Source organism: Trichosurus vulpecula, chromosome 8 (genome assembly GCF_011100635.1).
Source record: "Trichosurus vulpecula isolate mTriVul1 chromosome 8, mTriVul1.pri, whole genome shotgun sequence".
Classification (NCBI taxonomy): domain Eukaryota; kingdom Metazoa; phylum Chordata; class Mammalia; order Diprotodontia; family Phalangeridae; genus Trichosurus; species Trichosurus vulpecula.
Window position 1 is genome coordinate 161,880,824 of NC_050580.1, and position 17,036 is coordinate 161,897,859.

The window sequence follows — 17,036 nt, forward strand, 5'->3', positions numbered from 1 at the left end:
TTTAATTTTTTTTTAAATTATCATCAACTTGAAATTATCAAGAAACAATAAATGTTTCCTTATACAAAAAAGTATAGAAAAGAGGACTGTGTATTAAACCACAAATCTGTTATATACATCTGAACTTTTAAAAGTATATATTAAATTTTGACAGTTCTAGCACAGTCCTGTTTGTTTCTGTTTTCTTGGGAATTTACTTCTGCTTCCTTCAGTTGATACAATTTTCTTTCTTTTCTTTGTATGATGATTTTTAAAAGTTGCATTTAAAATAAAAACAAATTTGGTTTATATACAACCTTTCAGGAACAATATAGTATAAGCAAGGCTTTCAACAAAAGCTGGCGTGAATTCACTAGTGTTTGGCTCTATACTTCCAATTTCTATCCACCTCAGGTCACAAAACCATGAGTCTACTTGTTAGTACATCACATCAAAATTGATGGGAAATCCTTCTGGACACAAAAGATGTCAGACCAGGAGGTAGGAAAAAGATAGGAGAACTGTGAGGACAAATGCCAAGTTCGGATCAATGGAAGAAAGGCAATTACTGAGTGAAAACAAAGGAGAGCCCCACATTTGAGTGTCTAATGTTGGAGATGCAGAAAATATAGCAAAATTAAATTCATTTGTGAGATACTAAAAGTCACTCTCAGTAAATGGTTTAAATTTAAAGAAAATGTTGCCTTTTATAACTAACAGTTTGGTACTCCTGTCTCACATAATTAATTACTTGGCAGCACAGAATTGGGAATGCTATTGAACTACATTAACATTTCAAACAAATACCACTCTGCCATTCACTAAAAAATAAAAAAGCAGCCAGAATGTGAGGAAGTGCCAGAAATACCCTAAGATATATACCAGAATATACCACCAATTTTTAAATGTTTCAGTCATTTCATCCTTCTTGACCTTCTTCTCATCCACAAACTTTCTGTCTGATGTACACCACCAATAACAAAACTAAAGAACAAATTAATATTTTTTTAAAAATCTGTTTTGCATCTTCTTGCTGAGCTATATGAGTGAAAACTCTTGCTACACTGAAGGGGACAAAGGAACAGTAAAAGATACCCAAACTTGTTTCCCTATTGAATCAAAGTTTTCAAATTGCTGTCAACTTTTGGTTGTCTACATGGGCATAAACCCCTTAAGGGTAAAATTACAGTTATTTTTTTTCATATAATCACTAAAGGGTAAAGCTGAAAGGGATCTTGCAGATCATTTCCAAAATGACTTCATTTTATATTTCTAAGCCACCTCCCCATTTCACACTGTAGTACCCTCAGGGAAATCAAATTAATTTCAGCCATGCAAAATATTATCAGGAGAGTTAAGTCTCATGAAAATATAAAAATAACATATACAAATGGGTTATGTGCAATACTGCTGACTTCTAGAAAGACTACCAAGACAAAAGACAAAAAGTTTTTTTCCTCTGAAAAGTTCAAAATATCTATTTTACTTTAAAAAAAGGAATTGTTTTGAAATCTTAATACATTACTCTATATGCATCATTACTTTATCGGAAAGATAGTTACTTTCTTATACACTATAAAAGTTTGTTTTCGTTTTAGTGGATAAGAGGAATGTTACTTAATTGTAAAATTTATCAGGCATCTATGTTTAATTCTTTCTAAACTACTTTTTACAAATATGCTTTCACTAATTAATGTCATTAAGATAAATGTAGTAAGTTATCAGTTAAATCTCAGAAGTTTGATAAAGAACATGAAAATCTGGCACTGTACCATATGTCTTGGATATTTTACCCATTAATGTCAGAATACGAATTTGCATTAATGTCAGAACATAACAGATAAAATCATTACCAAAATTGTTAAGATTTAGTTAACTGGGCAGTAATGCAGGATGGATTGAACATATTAAGACATAATCAAAAAGATGAAATTGTTTTTGCATTTAAAATATAACATGCTAAAAAACTTAACTGCTAATATGTGGGGACAGATTTTAATTAAAACCACAAAATACTTTCACCATTTAAAAGTTTGCCAACCAAAGAAAAAATATTCCAAATTCAGGGGGCTTTTTATCTTACTTCAATGCAACTCGACATATATTTATTCAGGGCCTCCTATGGGTTTAGCACCATCCTAGGCACCACTTTAAGTACAAAAAATGTAAATAATATAGTCTATTTTCCTAGAAAGTTTGGTGAGAAGATAAAACATGTACATGAACAAAAACCATAATCAAATAATATATTGAATAGATTCAAATGACAAGAACTTATGATACAGACAGCATTACTAGTGGTCAAGAAAGGCAGAGACTGATATAGGCTGCAACTACTGGGAAATGTCTCAAGACGAAGGAACAAGGCTTGAAGTAGGCCTCGAAAAATGGCAGGAAGTGGATTTATCAGTGGGAACAAAGGCATGACTAAGTGCACAGAGGTAAGAATGAACAGTGTGTTCAAGATACAGGAAGGAAACTAATGTAACTAGAGTTTGTATTTGGAACTAGTGAAAAATATGGTTGGATAGGAAGCTTGTGAATAGACCAAAGAAAGGTTAAAAATAGCATTTACCTAGATTTTAGTAAAATGTTTAAAAAATATTTCATGCTACTCTGGTGGACAAGATGACAAGATCTGATAGGCTTAGTGATTATATAATGAGGCAGATTCAGAAGTGGTTAAATTGCCACATTCAAAGAGCAGTCTTTCATGGTTACAGGTCAATTGGGAGTGAAGTCTTCAGTGGAAGGTTCTAGGGTTTCTATTCTTGTTTTAACATTTTTATCAACAATTACAGATAGACAGATGACATCCTGATTGAATTTGAATTTGTCACAAAGCTAGAAAGAAAAGATAGCTGATATACTGGTTCTAAAAAACACCTTTTCAGATTGGAAAATTGGGCTGAATCTAACAAAATGTTATTTAATAGGGATAAATAGAAAGTTTAATACCTGGGTTCAAGAAGTTGATTTCATAACTACAAGAAGGGGAAGGTATGAAAAAGATCTAGGGGTTATAATGGACTATAAGTTCAATAAATCAACAGTGTGTTAAGGCAGTCAAAAAAGCCAATGCAAACTTAAGGTGTGTTAAGAGAAACATAACATCTAGGGTTAGAGGTGATAATGCTACTGTACTCATCCCCAGTTAGACTACATCTACGATTCTAAGCTTAGTTCTGGGTACCACATTTTGGAAAGGAGAATGACAAGCTGGAAGGCTTATCAATGCTTACTGGAAACCTTATTGATAGGGTAGATATTAACACGTCCATGCCATATGAAGATTAGTTGAAGGAATTTTTTTTTGAGGGGAGAAGGAAGGGCAATTGAGGTCAAGTGACTTGCCCAAGGTCACACAGCGAGTAGGTGTGTCAAGTGTCTGAGGCCGGATCCAAACTCAGGTCCTCCTGACTCCAGGGCTGGTGCTCTACTCCCTGTGCCACCTAGCTGCCCCCAGTTGACGGAATTTTTTAAAAGAACTTAAGCTCCTTGAGGGCAGGGGTAATGTCATTTTTGTCTTTATAGTATGGCATAATTGACACATCGCTGGTGCTTAATAAATATGTGCTGAATTGAATGAATGGAGGATTTAATCTGTAGAAGAGAAGGCTCAGAGATGACCATGATAGCCAAGTACCTAAAAGACAGGCATACAGAAGAGGGACTGAACTTACTATGTGTGGACTAGAGGGTGGAACTAGCAGTGTTAGGAGGAAGGAATGTTTAGTTTGATACAAGGAAAAACTTCATAATTATTAGAGCTACCCTCAGGAGGTAATTGAAGATCTCCAAGCAAAAGTTGTATTACCACAAGCTAAGAGTGTTGTAAGGTGGTTTGTTGTTCAGGTATGGGTTGGACTCACTAAATGACCACTCAGGTCCCTGTGATTCTGAGATCATAGAGGGCCTTGAATGGCAGGAAGAGAACCTGGACTTCATCTGATAGGCAAAAGGAAGCCATTCCAAAAAGGAAAGGCTCTGGGAAGTTTTCAGTTCCAGAGACATTGTGCTTAATATTCATTTTCTCGAATTATTAGTTAAACATCCAAAGATAAAACAATAGGCATGTAATGCCCCTCAAAATAGCTGCAACGTCTATAAAAAGATCATTACAAAGATTCCATTAGAATGCACTAGTTAAACAGTAACATTTCATTCAAGGGGAAGGGAAAGAAAAAAACTACACATTTTTCTGCTGAAGCAATTTGCCTGTAACAGCCATCAGGCATAAGCAAATAAAATACCTTGTATGCAAAATTATTTGAAGTAGCATGAATTATGTAGTTCATATTAACCAGACTCAGCATTTTCCTCCCTGAAAATGGGAATTGTATAGGATATGATAAACAACTTTGGCTAAATCACACAGACCATCTTTAAAACAAATGCTCAAGAAACACTAAATTACACAATTAGTTTGCTATAACTCACTACCTGAAAGGGGGTCAGAGAGGGAAACAAAGGCATTCTCTACGGTAAGGCTAGAAGAGAGTTGTGATCACAAACAGGTTGGACAAGATGGCCTCTATATAGGTTCCTGCCAACTTTGACACCTTGTGGTCCCATGATTAGATACAGTCCAAGTCCTACCATACGGTGCAGGTACTTCCAGAAAGGTTATGTACTATTAGGTACCTCCAACGAGCACACATAGGCGTATCTTCATCACCTTTTCTCAGCCCAAGATCGGCTTATAACTCAGGCCACAGTCAATAGATAACCTTTCTTTCTCCTACATATGCATAACTATTAGTATATGTACTTAGAAGGAGAAAGAAATCCCTTGGATTGTAGATTCTAAAAAAAAAAAAAATTCTCCCCTCTACTGTGCATAGCCTGTCTCCCATTTGCTTACCTTTTTGTTTGATTCAGCATCTGGTGAGATCCAATATCCTTTAACATGCCAATTAAAAGATACATGCGTGTGTGTGTACATGTACACGCGTGTGTGTATTTGACAAGTTTCACTTAGTTTAATGTGCCTAAAGGAAATATGATGACAATTTAAATCCAGGCCTCAGAATTTGATCTAAACATTCTAAAGTTTCTGTATTGCATCTCAAAATTGTCCCCATTAACTTAAAAAAAATCAAACTCAAATCACAGACTCAGATCCTATATTTTCTTTAGAAAAAAAAAGCCAATTAATGAGCTTTACTTATCTATATGATCTTAAAGATTTATTCCCTATAAACACGTGATTCTCAATTGCTAGATCCTTTTTATCTATTATCTGTGTTCTGCCCCCTTACCACTGAGGTTCTGTGTGAACTAACCTCTTTCCCCTCAAAGCTTGAAATCCTACTTCTCCTATTAAAAAAAAACTTCTAATAAAAATTAACCTTTATATATGGGCAACCTGCAAGTTATTAGACATAACTTTTGCTACGTAAGTTGTACATAGTTGTTTCTCAGGAAAAAGATCATACACATGCACGCGCACGCACACACACAGAGCAACAAAAAGGGTTATGTCATAGTAGATAGAGGGCTGATCTCTGAATCGAGTGGGTTTAAATCTGGACTCTGATGCTTGGTTATCGAGCCCAGGTAAGTCATTAACCTCTCAATGGAATGCCTAAGTAACTATGTTAAGAGACTGTACATTAAAGAGCAGTTGCATATATGTAAGGAGACTAAGTTTCTAAATTGCTTCACTCATGAAATCACAAGTCATCCATGAAAACACAAGTCCAGAACAAAATATACATACATGTATTTGTGTGAATGTCTTTACGTTTACATGTATGTGTATGCACATACATGTTATAATGCTTCAGTCACTTCGCTTTCCCCACCACCATCTAGGCTCCAACCTCATTCCCTCACTGCCTACTGGGCATAAGCCTAGGGAATTCAAACCAATTTAAATATTAGCCATATCAGAATATAATTTTTAAAAAATAAGTAAATTTTTAAAAAAAGTTGTATTAATGAAGCTGCTTAAGGTTTATACAGCCTGTGTACTAGGTCAGTAGTTATGTGACCATGACAAAAAAAGAAGCTCAAAAAGGTTAAATGATTTACCAATGGACACACAGCTAGTAAAAGAAGAGCTAGAAGATGGCGGCTGGTAAGCAGGGACTAGAGTGAGCTCCGTACCCGAGTCCCTCCAAAAACCTATAAAAAAAACGGCTCTGAACCAATTCTAGAATGGCAGAACCCACAGAACAGCAGAGGGAAGCAGGGCTCCAGCCCAGGACAGCCTGGATGGTCTCTGGGTGAGGTCTATCCCACACGGAGCTGGGAGCTGGGAACGGAGTGGAGTAGAGCCCAGCCTGAGCAGCATGGACCATCCAGACCAGAAGCTGGGCGGAGGGGGCCTTAGCGCCCTGAATATGTGAGCTGCGGCAGTTACAAGACCCATCGACCCACAAACACCAAAGACTGCAGAGAAGGTTAGCGGGAAAAGCTGCGGGAGTGGAAGGAGTTCGCAGTTCTGCTTCCAGCCCCGGGGGCAGCTACAGCTGTTGTTACTTCCGGCTCCAGGCCCACCTGGTGGGAGGAATTGAGTGGCGGATCAGAGCAGGAGTGCAACAGCCGGCTGAAGATCTAAGCCCAGTCTGGACTGGGGGTTCTTGGGGAAGGAGGAGTGCGGGTCTGACAGAGCTGGCACCTCCCCCCAAAACGTGGAACATAGAACTCGTTAGTCTACAAGCAGTCATACCCCACTGAAAAACTTAAAGGTCAAGTTAGTTGGTTGGGAATATGGCCAGGCAGCGAAAACGTGCCCAGATTCAGTCTCAGACTTTGGATTCTTTCTTTGGTGACAAAGAAGACCAAAACATACAGCCTAAAGAAGACAACAAAGTCATAGAGCCTACAACAAAAGCCTCCAAGAAAAACATGAACTGGCCCCAGGCCATAGAAGAACTCAAAAAGGATTTGGAAAAGCAAGTTAGAGAAGTAGAGGAAAAATTGGGAAGAGAAATGAGAAGGATGCGAGAAAACCATGAAAAACAAGTCAATGACTTGCTAAAGGAGACCCAAAAAAATACTGAAAAATACACTGAAGAAAACAACACCTTAAAAAACAGACTAACTCAAATGGCAAAAGAGCTCCAAAAAGCCAATGAGGAGAAAAATGCCTTGAAAGGCAGAATTAGCCAAATGGAAAAGGAGGTCCGAAAGACCGCTGAAGAAAATACTACTTTAAAAATTAGATTGGAGCAAGTGGAAGCTAGTGACTTTATGAGAAATCAGGATATTATAAAACAGAACCAAAGGAATGAAAAAATGGAAGACAATGTGAAATATCTCATTGGAAAAACCACTGACCTGGAAAATAGATCCAGGAGAGATAATTTAAAAATTATTGGACTACCTGAAAGCCATGATCAAAAAAAGAGCCTAGATACCATCTTTCAGGAAATTATCAAGGAGAACTGCCCTGATATTCTAGAGCCACAGGGCAAAATAGAAATTGAAAGAATCCATCGATCGCCTCCTCAAATAGATCCCAAAAAGAAATCTCCTAGGAATATTGTTGCCAAATTCCAGAGCTCCCAGATCAAGGAGAAAATACTGCAAGCAGCCAGAAAGAAACAATTTGAGTATTGTGGAAACCCAATCAGAATAACCAAAGATCTGGCAGCTTCTACATTAAGAGATCGAAGGGCTTGGAATGCGATATTCCGGAGGTCAATGGAGCTAGGATTAAAACCTAGAATCACCTACCCAGCAAAACTGAGTATCATGTTCCAAGGCAAAATATGGAGTTTCAATAAAATAGAGGACTTTCAATCTTTCTCAGTGAAAAGACCAGAACTGAATAGAAAATTTGACTTTCAAACACAAGAATCAAGAGAAGCATGAAAAGGTAATCAAGAAACGGAAATTGCAAGGGACTTACTAAAGTTGGACTGTTTTGTTTACATTCCTACATGGAAAGATGATGTGTATGATTCATGAGACCTCAGTATTAGGGTAGTTGAAGGGAATATGCATATATATATATATATATACACATATATATATGTTTATGTATATATATATAAGTGAATGTGTATGTATGTATATATCTATGTGGATATGTATGTATGTGTATGTATGTGTGTGTGTGTATATATATATATATATATATATATATATATATATATATATGTAAAAGAGAGAGAGCAGACACAGGGTGAGTTGAAGATGAAGGGAAGATATATAAAAGAAATAAAATGAAATTAAGGGATAAGAGAGCAACATACTGAGAGAGGGAGATAGGGAGAGATAGAATGGGGTGGATTATGTCGCATAAAGGTGGCAAGAGGAAGCAGTTCTGTGGGAGGAGGGGAGAGGGCAGGTGAGGGGGGAATGAGTGAACCTTGCTCTCATCAGATTTGGCCTGAGGGGGAATACCATACATACTCAGTTGGGTATCTTACCCCACAGGAAAGAAGAGGGAGGAAGATAAAAAAAAATAAAAGGGGGGGGATGATGGAGGGGAGGGCAGATGGGGGTGGAGGTAATCAAAACAAACACTTTGGAAAGGGGACAGGGTCAAGGGAGAAAATTCAATAAAGCGGGATGGGTTGGGAAGGAGCAAAATGTAGTTAGCCTTTCACAACATGAGTATTGTGGAAGGGTTATACATAATAATACATGTGTGGCCTAGGTTGAATTGCTCGGCTTCTTAGGGAGGGTGGGTGGGAAGGGAAGAGTGGAGAGAATTTGGAACTCAAAGTTTTAAAATCAGATGTTCAAAAACAAAAAAGTTTTTGTATGCAACTAAAAAATAAGATACACAGGCAATGGGGCGTAGAAATTTATCTTGCCCTACAAGAAAGGAAGGGAAAAGGGGATGAGAGGGGAGGGGAGTGATAGAGGGGAGGGCTGACTGGGGAACAGGGCAACCAGAATATAAGCCATCTTTGAGTGGGGGGGGGAGGGTAGAAATGGGGAGAAAATTTGTAATTCAAACTGTTGTGAAAATCAATGCTGAAAACCAAATATGTTAAATAAATAAATTTAAATTAAAAAAAAAAGAAGAGCTAAGACTCAAAAGCAGGTATTCTGACTCCAAGGCCATTGTTCCTTCCCCTGTACTAGGATGCCTTCCAAGACTGTTGTCACAATCCCACATTGCAATCCAAACTCAACACTGACTTCTGGATTCTTCACTCTCCTGGATCACCTGTGCCTCTACTTACTTCTAAGAGAACAGAGATAATCATAAGGTGATTGCATGACTGAGAGCCTGATGTCGCTTTTAAATCTGACCCTATGATGTAGATAATGCTTTACATGTACTATCGCTTCATAGCATCTAATAGATCTCCACTCCTGTTTCAAAGAAGTCAGTAAATCTAGGTGCCTGAAATCTCATCTGATGCTAGGAGTCAAATGATCCTTGCCCTAAACTTTGAGAGGCTTGATGCTAGACCATCCATCTAAACCTAGGGTGGGCTATATGTTGGCTACTTTTAAACTGGGGCAGATCCCTCATGGGACATATCTGCCTAGAAATGGTCTTCCCCATCCTGTACTAATACATAGTTCTATACTTCCACGATGGGAGTGAGAAAATTCTCTTTGTGAAGTCACAATGACCCACCGTCCAATATAAAAGTGTTTTTATTTTCTTTTGTTTTTAAAAAGGTGATCTTTTAACGTAGATTCTTGAAATCTAAAGCATACATTTTAAAAATTGGTCTTTCAACAGTGGTGGTCTCAAAGATGGGTTTTACTATCTCCCATTCAAAATACACTCAATCACAGGGGCTTTTAAATTGGTTTCAATTCTAGATCCAGACTAATCCCTTGCCAGGGGCTGTCAGAGTTAGCTCATAGCACAGCTGCAGTGTGTTAAGCAAGAAGAGAAGGGGGTAGAAGTAGGGGGTGAGTGGAGAGGCGTGGTTACTAACCCTCGAAACAAATAGTGGCTGCTTACTGCCCAGTGCACGAGTCAGTCAAATGATCAGATCTGGCAGCAGTTTCTCAGTCTGAACTTCTATTCCAAATTGAGTTAACTTTCCTGGAATTCAATTGGTCCCTGTGTTTTGGTCTTAGTTTGTGATTTGAACCCTGAGCACTTTCACTTCAATGCTGTTTTTTTCTCCCCTGGGGCAGGAATTTTGTTTGCCTGATTTCTTACTCCCACCAGTGATTATCTTAGGTATTGGTACTGTCCTCTTTAGACAAGAAAATCTGGACAAACTCTACTCAACAATCTGATTGAGATTTCTAGTTAGTTGTCCTTTCTGAAAGAAGTCTCTAGCGAGGTAGTTGTCTGCCTTCTAGAAAGCTCAGAGTGCCACTTGGCAGCTGACCAGACTCAGAAACACCATTCTCCTAAAGGAGACTGCTGATCTTCTTGCTTTCTAGTTCAGGCCAGATTGCTGGTAAGATTTCTTTGAACACTTCCAGGAATTCTAGTCAGACCACATGAAAGTGGCCTTCACGTTGTCAGGAAGTCATTTAATCATTCTCCACCTCAGTTTCTTCACCTCCAAAATGAGAGGGTTGAACTCAAATAGTTCTGAGGTTTCCTCAGTTCTAAATCTATGATCCTATGATCCATTTGTCTCAAATAATGCCAGCAGTAATTCACCCATCTGAAGAATGATTCTCTCTAGGACTGACCCGTCACTATTAAACAACAATTCTCTACGTTCCATCAGGAGGGGAGTAACGAAGACCCTCACCTCAAACATTATCCAACTGTTCTCTATAATGACAGGGATCAAATGGCTGATCTAGCATAATCCAATCACCAGATGAGGTTTCTTGCTAAGCTTATAAAAGAAATGACTAGATAATGAAGGAACTTTTTAAAATAATCCCCCAAAACAATGAATTACACAAAATCTAGAATTTATTAAACAGTAGTTTTTGAAGGGAGATCCAATTCTACTCCACCTACCGCACTACTGAGACTATGCCAACAATACCCACCTGTAGACAGAACACTCCCAATTCAGCACCAAATTTTGAAGATATTTTCAGTGGTACAGAGATAAACGATATTCCTTCCATTATCTGTTCAGCTGAGTGACTGATTACTCCTGGCTTTCCCCATCCCAATGAGTAGGATCTATCCTTGGAAATTCTTGTATTCCACGAGTGAACAGAGTCAAGCCAACGTAAGACATTTATCTAGCTGTCAACCTTCCCCTACGGGGGCTCCTGTTTTACGTGCATATATGAAAGAAAAGAAATTCACATCCAGAATGACATCGGTATCCTGTTTTGTCTTCTAGAGTTATACAGCTTAATCCTTCCCCATGAGAAAACCCATCGAATATTTGAAAGAAGCTAAGTTCTTTGAAAGAAGCTAAATCCCCCTAAGTTCTCTCATTTCCAGGTTAAATATCCACATTTCCTTCAACCTTTTCCTTCATTTCCTTCACTACCCTGGCTGGCCTTTTCATTGCAAGTTGTCAATGCCCCACTTAAAATGTAGCACCTACAACTGGACACTGTCAATGTGTTTTACTATACTGAGCTCTTTGCAACTGTTATTTTACTTGATGTGGAGACTCTATGTTTGTTTCAAGGCTTGGAATCTGATCTACATCGCTGGATGGAGTACTAGAGATCAATGAGATGACAGATCAACTGAAATGCTGAAAGAAAAGCACACTAGTTTTGCTATATTTTTTTTTGAAGTAACTGTTATGTTATTGACTCATGTGAAGCTTGTGGCCATCAAACACCTCTGCATCTCTCTCGTATGAATACTATTAAGCTGTAACGTTCTCTGCCATTTACTAACTTGGAAAAGTCAGTTCAGCTCCCTGGGTCTCACTTTTCTAATCTGTAAAATGAGAGGGCTGGCCTTTCCTGCTCTAAGTCCCATGCCCCAATATTTTTACAATTGACTTCTTGAACCTAAATACAGTATTTTACATTTATTCATCTTGCTTGTTTCAACCAATAATTCCATCATTCATCATTTAAATTTTCACTCCTTGACCCTTGTCATCTTCAAGTTTTATAAACAAGCCCATTCTGTCTTCTTTTATGTCACCCCAAATAATGTAGAGTACCTCAAAGTGAACCTGGTGTGCCCAAAAGTTTTTTTTGTACCAAAAGCTAGCCTAAGTCAAGAAAGGTTTCACCCACATTTCCAGGAGCTCTGGACTTTTTCTGGGATATCCTCACATTTATGGTTTAGGATATGGGCACTGTAAACATGGCTGACTACCCAAGCAGGAACAAACTATTTCTAATAGTTTCTAATAATTGACTCTGGATACTATACCATTAGTCTATTATTTGCATTTATAAGGAATTTCCATGATTATCAGTCCATATCCAAGACATATTCTATTTTTAATCTTGTTTGAGTCCCTTATTATAAAATAATTTTATTCTAATAGCTAAGTCACGTAAATTATTTATATAAGTCTAACACAACTCTGTCCATATCTATATATCAAAAAGGGAAGCAGAGAATTTCTAGGGAAGAAAAACAAGTAAAGTAGATCACAGAAATAAATACCATAAGTAAAGTGGAAGTATAAGATGAGCAATTTTTATGCAACTTCAGAAAACCATTTATTTCTGTGGCTAACCCACTATAACAAAGGTCCTTAACCTTTGTGTAGAAGAAGGAGCTACAATTCATTTCCCTAATGCCTTGAGATTACTGGTGGAAACTATCATAGGATCACAGAGTTAGAACTAGAAGAAACCTCAGAGGACACTGGATTCAACCCCCTCATTTTTACAGATGAGGAAACTGAGGTTGCCCAGGGTTCATACAACTATTAAGTATCTAAGGGAGGGTGGAAATTCAGGTCTTCTTGGCCCTATGCCAGCACTATATGTCCTGTGCTACCTAGCTGCCTAAATGGATGCTGGTAGAAAATTTGTTAGGCAACAAAGAACACGTGTCTATGCTTCCTTTCCACTTGGGCTCCAGTGAGGGGGTCCAAAGAGGGAAAAAGAAGGGACATCACAGTTGCAAACTAGATTGGAATCTACTAGAAGATTCTGATCCAATTTTTAGGGGGCAGTATCTACCTACAATAGGGAAGGAAGGAAGAAAGATAAGCATTTATTTATTAAACTCCTATTTTGTGTTAGTCACTATGTTTAGCACTTTACAAATATCGTCTTATTTTATTTATTTAGTAGAAACAGCAGTGGGAGGGCCTGGGTTTATAGCCTGGCTCTACTGATTATTAGCTGTATAAGGATGGGCAAGCCATTTGACTTCTATCTGTTTCTGTGTCAAACGATGGGATTAGATTATTTGATTTTTTGAGGTCTTGTCTAATTTTTAAAATAGTCTTCAATGGATTCCTGAAATATATTAGTTTCATTATTCTGAATGTTATTTTCCTACCCATTCAAAACAATGCGGCAAAGTAAGGGAACAGATCCTTTATATATCCCTGGTAAGAAATTTAGAGACACTAGCATCCTGGCTTAGATAATCTCAGTATCTGCTTCTGTGACAGCCTCATTATTACCACAATTTTGCAAGCAAAGTGATGTCTATAGGTACAGTGCATAGAAGGCACTCAATAAATTCTAAGATTGATTAATCAGAGTAACAGGGGTCAGAATTTTTTACTTCTTTATTTATTAGAGACCAAATTATTTTTTAACTGTCTGAAGCATGCTGCTCTTGCAATAAAAATACATATTTCATTCTTCCTACTAAGGAAATCTATAAATATTTCTAATGGCCAATATTCATTTGATTATTTTTAAAGTAATTGAGTCTAGAGTATTCATAGGTCTTTCAAAAAAGCAAAGATTATTACAAAAATTATACAGTTAAAAATTTTAATTCATTTAACACATAAGCTTTTCTATGTAAATACATATTGATATATATGTCACATTTATGGTGACTCAAGTTAAAATTCTAAAAAAAAAAATGAATAAAGCCAGCACACACTCAATAATTCTTTTAAATACTATTTCTGAGCATCTCCCCTTCCTTCCAAATTCCCAAAATTTATCCTACGAGTTGTCCCGGAGACAATAAAGCACTTTGGTGTCTAATGCGAGTTCATCATTATCTAACAATCTAACCTCTCCTCCCTTGGAGAATCAGATCTTTGCTTCCCATGGATGATCTCTATCAAATGTTCCCAACATAATTTGGCATGCATTGATAATTTGGAGGCATACAAAACACTGCACTGCAAGGTGGGCAAATATACAACGGCATAGGGTTGAGCTAGAGCAAAGAACTGAGAGGCTCCATTCCAGGATTTAAATCTTGGCTCTGCCTCTCCATTCACTGAGTGATTTTGAGCAGGTCGTAAGTCACTTAACCTATCTAGGCCTCTGTGCAATCTTTTGTAAAAATCAGCCCAGTAGCACATACCTCATACGGGCCTGGCAAGGTTTAATTAATGTTTATAAAGTACTCGGAAATCCTTGGATGAAAGAACCTCAGCCAGTGCTAAGTATTATTAGTATTACAGACCTCATTTCAGGGACAATCTGCTCAAACTTACAGAACAAATGAAAAAAGAATCCTAAACCAACAGTTACCTTAAAAAAAAGGACGACTTTAATATGAATGCCTTCCTATTTTCTTCACAACAATTTGTTTAAGTGTTATTGGCTAACATTTGTGCCAAGCACGCTGCTGGCTACACTGAAGATGTTTAACTATCCAGTGCCAACAAGCACAGCTGTTGGACTCCCTACGCCCTCCTCCTGTTCACTCCATGCCAAATGACTCACTCAGCTATGAATGATGAGGCAGCAGCCGAGGAAAATGCCAAGTGCAAGTGAGATTAGTGATAAACCAGAGGATCCCTACAGAGGTCAGTGATTAGCGGGTTCCTAGTTGTAATCACTTTTCTAACCCAGCCTTTATCTCATCATATACTCCATCTTAACTCTGCAGTTTTCCTGTGACAGGCATCAGAACCTTGTGAGCAGCTTCCCAATCAATAATCCCCACAGTATTGCTAAAGCACCCAGAGAGTGTCTTACCCTTGATAATAGCACAGCCAGACCTGGGTAATTTGAATTGGTTTTGTAAACTCTCTTGAGATGTTAAATCCTAAGATAAAAACGTCCAGAGTACAAATGCATCACCAAAACAGCTACCCTTAATTTTTACAGAATTACCAGATTCACAGATAAAACAGGGACAGATTGAGTAGGATGGCTTGTACAGAGCAGCTGACTTGGTGTTCCAGGCTTTCAGTAGGATGTAAACAGGAGATCACTAATTTGCAGTGTTCTGTGACTGTGAGTTGCAAGTGAGGTTGGAGGGTGGGGTTGAGAAATGAGAAGAAAGGGGGAGATGTATCTTTCTAGAATTTAACACTTCAAGATGCTACAGTGATGTCATTTTTTAAGACCGTATGTCAAGCATACAATCATGAGAATCTTAAAGTCTAAACAATTTTAAAAGAACATTTTTCCTTACTAATTAGACTTCCTCAAATCCAGTCTACGGGTAAATTAACATTAGATTTGTTATGGTGATTTTTCTTTAGGTGTTGATTTTAAGTACTTCTTCCACACAGCCTCACACTTCCCCACACAAAATTCAATTCTGTCTTTGAGAATTCAGAATGACAAACATCTTGGTTTGTATATTTACTTAACAGACAAGAGCTTTTTCTTCAGCTTTATTTCAAGAATGTGTATTAGGCTTTTAGAATTAGATAACCTATGACTTTTTACCACCATGTTTTCACTAATTTGAAAAGGTTTCTGAAACAGTCAAATAGGTACCTCACACCTTTCTGGGGAATGAAATGAGGTGGAAGAAAGCGGACTTCTACTAGGCTTCAAAAGAATCAGGTTACTGATTGTTATGCAATTTGATAAAAAGGTGAATTGGGGATATTGATATCCTTCTCTAATCTTTCCACTCCTTTCTCTTCTACATTAGATATGACCTAAGCCCTAAATGAAAAAAAAAAACCCTTTAACAAAAACAATTTCTTCTACCCATTCATTTTACCAAACATGATTCTGAGATATTCTTCATTTACCTTGATGGTAAGCACCCATTACCTTTTCCTCGTTCTTTTATTTTTGCCTAATTTGGACTATAAAATAAGACAAAATCAATGTCTAATTCTGTTGTTTTTAACATTACCCAAGGAATAGAAGCAGTTTATTCAGGAAACGTTGACTTCTAGACATTGTATGACTCTTCTCCTAGGCCTTACCAACCACATTCTTCCATGTGTGTGAGAAAAGGAAAAATGGTATAGATCTACTATAGTGGTTTGACAATACTCAAATTTTTGTTAACCAACTAGATTTACTTTTGGTGTGGTTAATCAACTGTTTTCTTAGTTATTCAAACACAAAGCTGACCTTATATGTTGCTACTTGCCCACTCTCTGGAAACCAGTAGGATCCAATGCCAGAAAATAAAGCATCTTGATTTAATTCATGGGGCTTACTTAGAAAACGTGAAGTTTTTAAAAAGTTGGGGGACCTTCTGGAATAAGGAGAAATGCATAAATAAATGCATGCAAACACAGGAACAATGGAGACCATTTAGAATTAATAAATCTCAAGAGATCCTCAAATACAAAAAAAATTTAATAGAAAACCAAAAAGTTACTCATAATCCTCAATATCAGACTCAATATAAGAAAAACTTAAAATGTGAGTGAAATTCCTCGTGTACATTATAAAAACTTAAGGTAGTATATATAAATGTCACAGAAAAGGCATTAGTATAGTGAAATTGTAGCATAGAGTGTGACACTCTGTTGAAACAGATGGAGAAAGCCCCAAAGAATTCCTTTATCGTTTGCTAAGATTTAAACAAAGTACTTGCCACATGATGGGCACTTTGGGGTAAATTATGTGACATTCGATTTTCACTGAGCAGGCTGCATGCATTCATTTTATTTACATCCCATCTTTGAAGTTTAAAAAGATACAGGTACTACAGTCCTTTCCTCAACTAGCAAACTGATTGTATCCCAAACATTTATTTATACACTCTTTAGAACTCAGAGCATTTTTTTCCAGTGAAAAAGATGGTATAAATGAGAGTTAAGTTCCTCGGCCAGTCCATAAAGGACTATAATTCATAATGTCATTGAAATTCTGTACATCTCCAATTAAATCTCCCTAGCACAGGGCCTGGGACATAGTAAGCACTT

General features: G+C 37.4%; 1 protein-coding gene across 3 annotated transcripts in view; it reads right to left on the reverse strand.

The window, feature by feature from the left end:
* TCF12 (transcription factor 12) overlaps positions 1 to 17,036 on the reverse strand; it is a 424,142-nt gene that overhangs the window by 123,141 nt on the left and 283,965 nt on the right. The gene's annotated exons all lie outside the window — the stretch shown is intronic.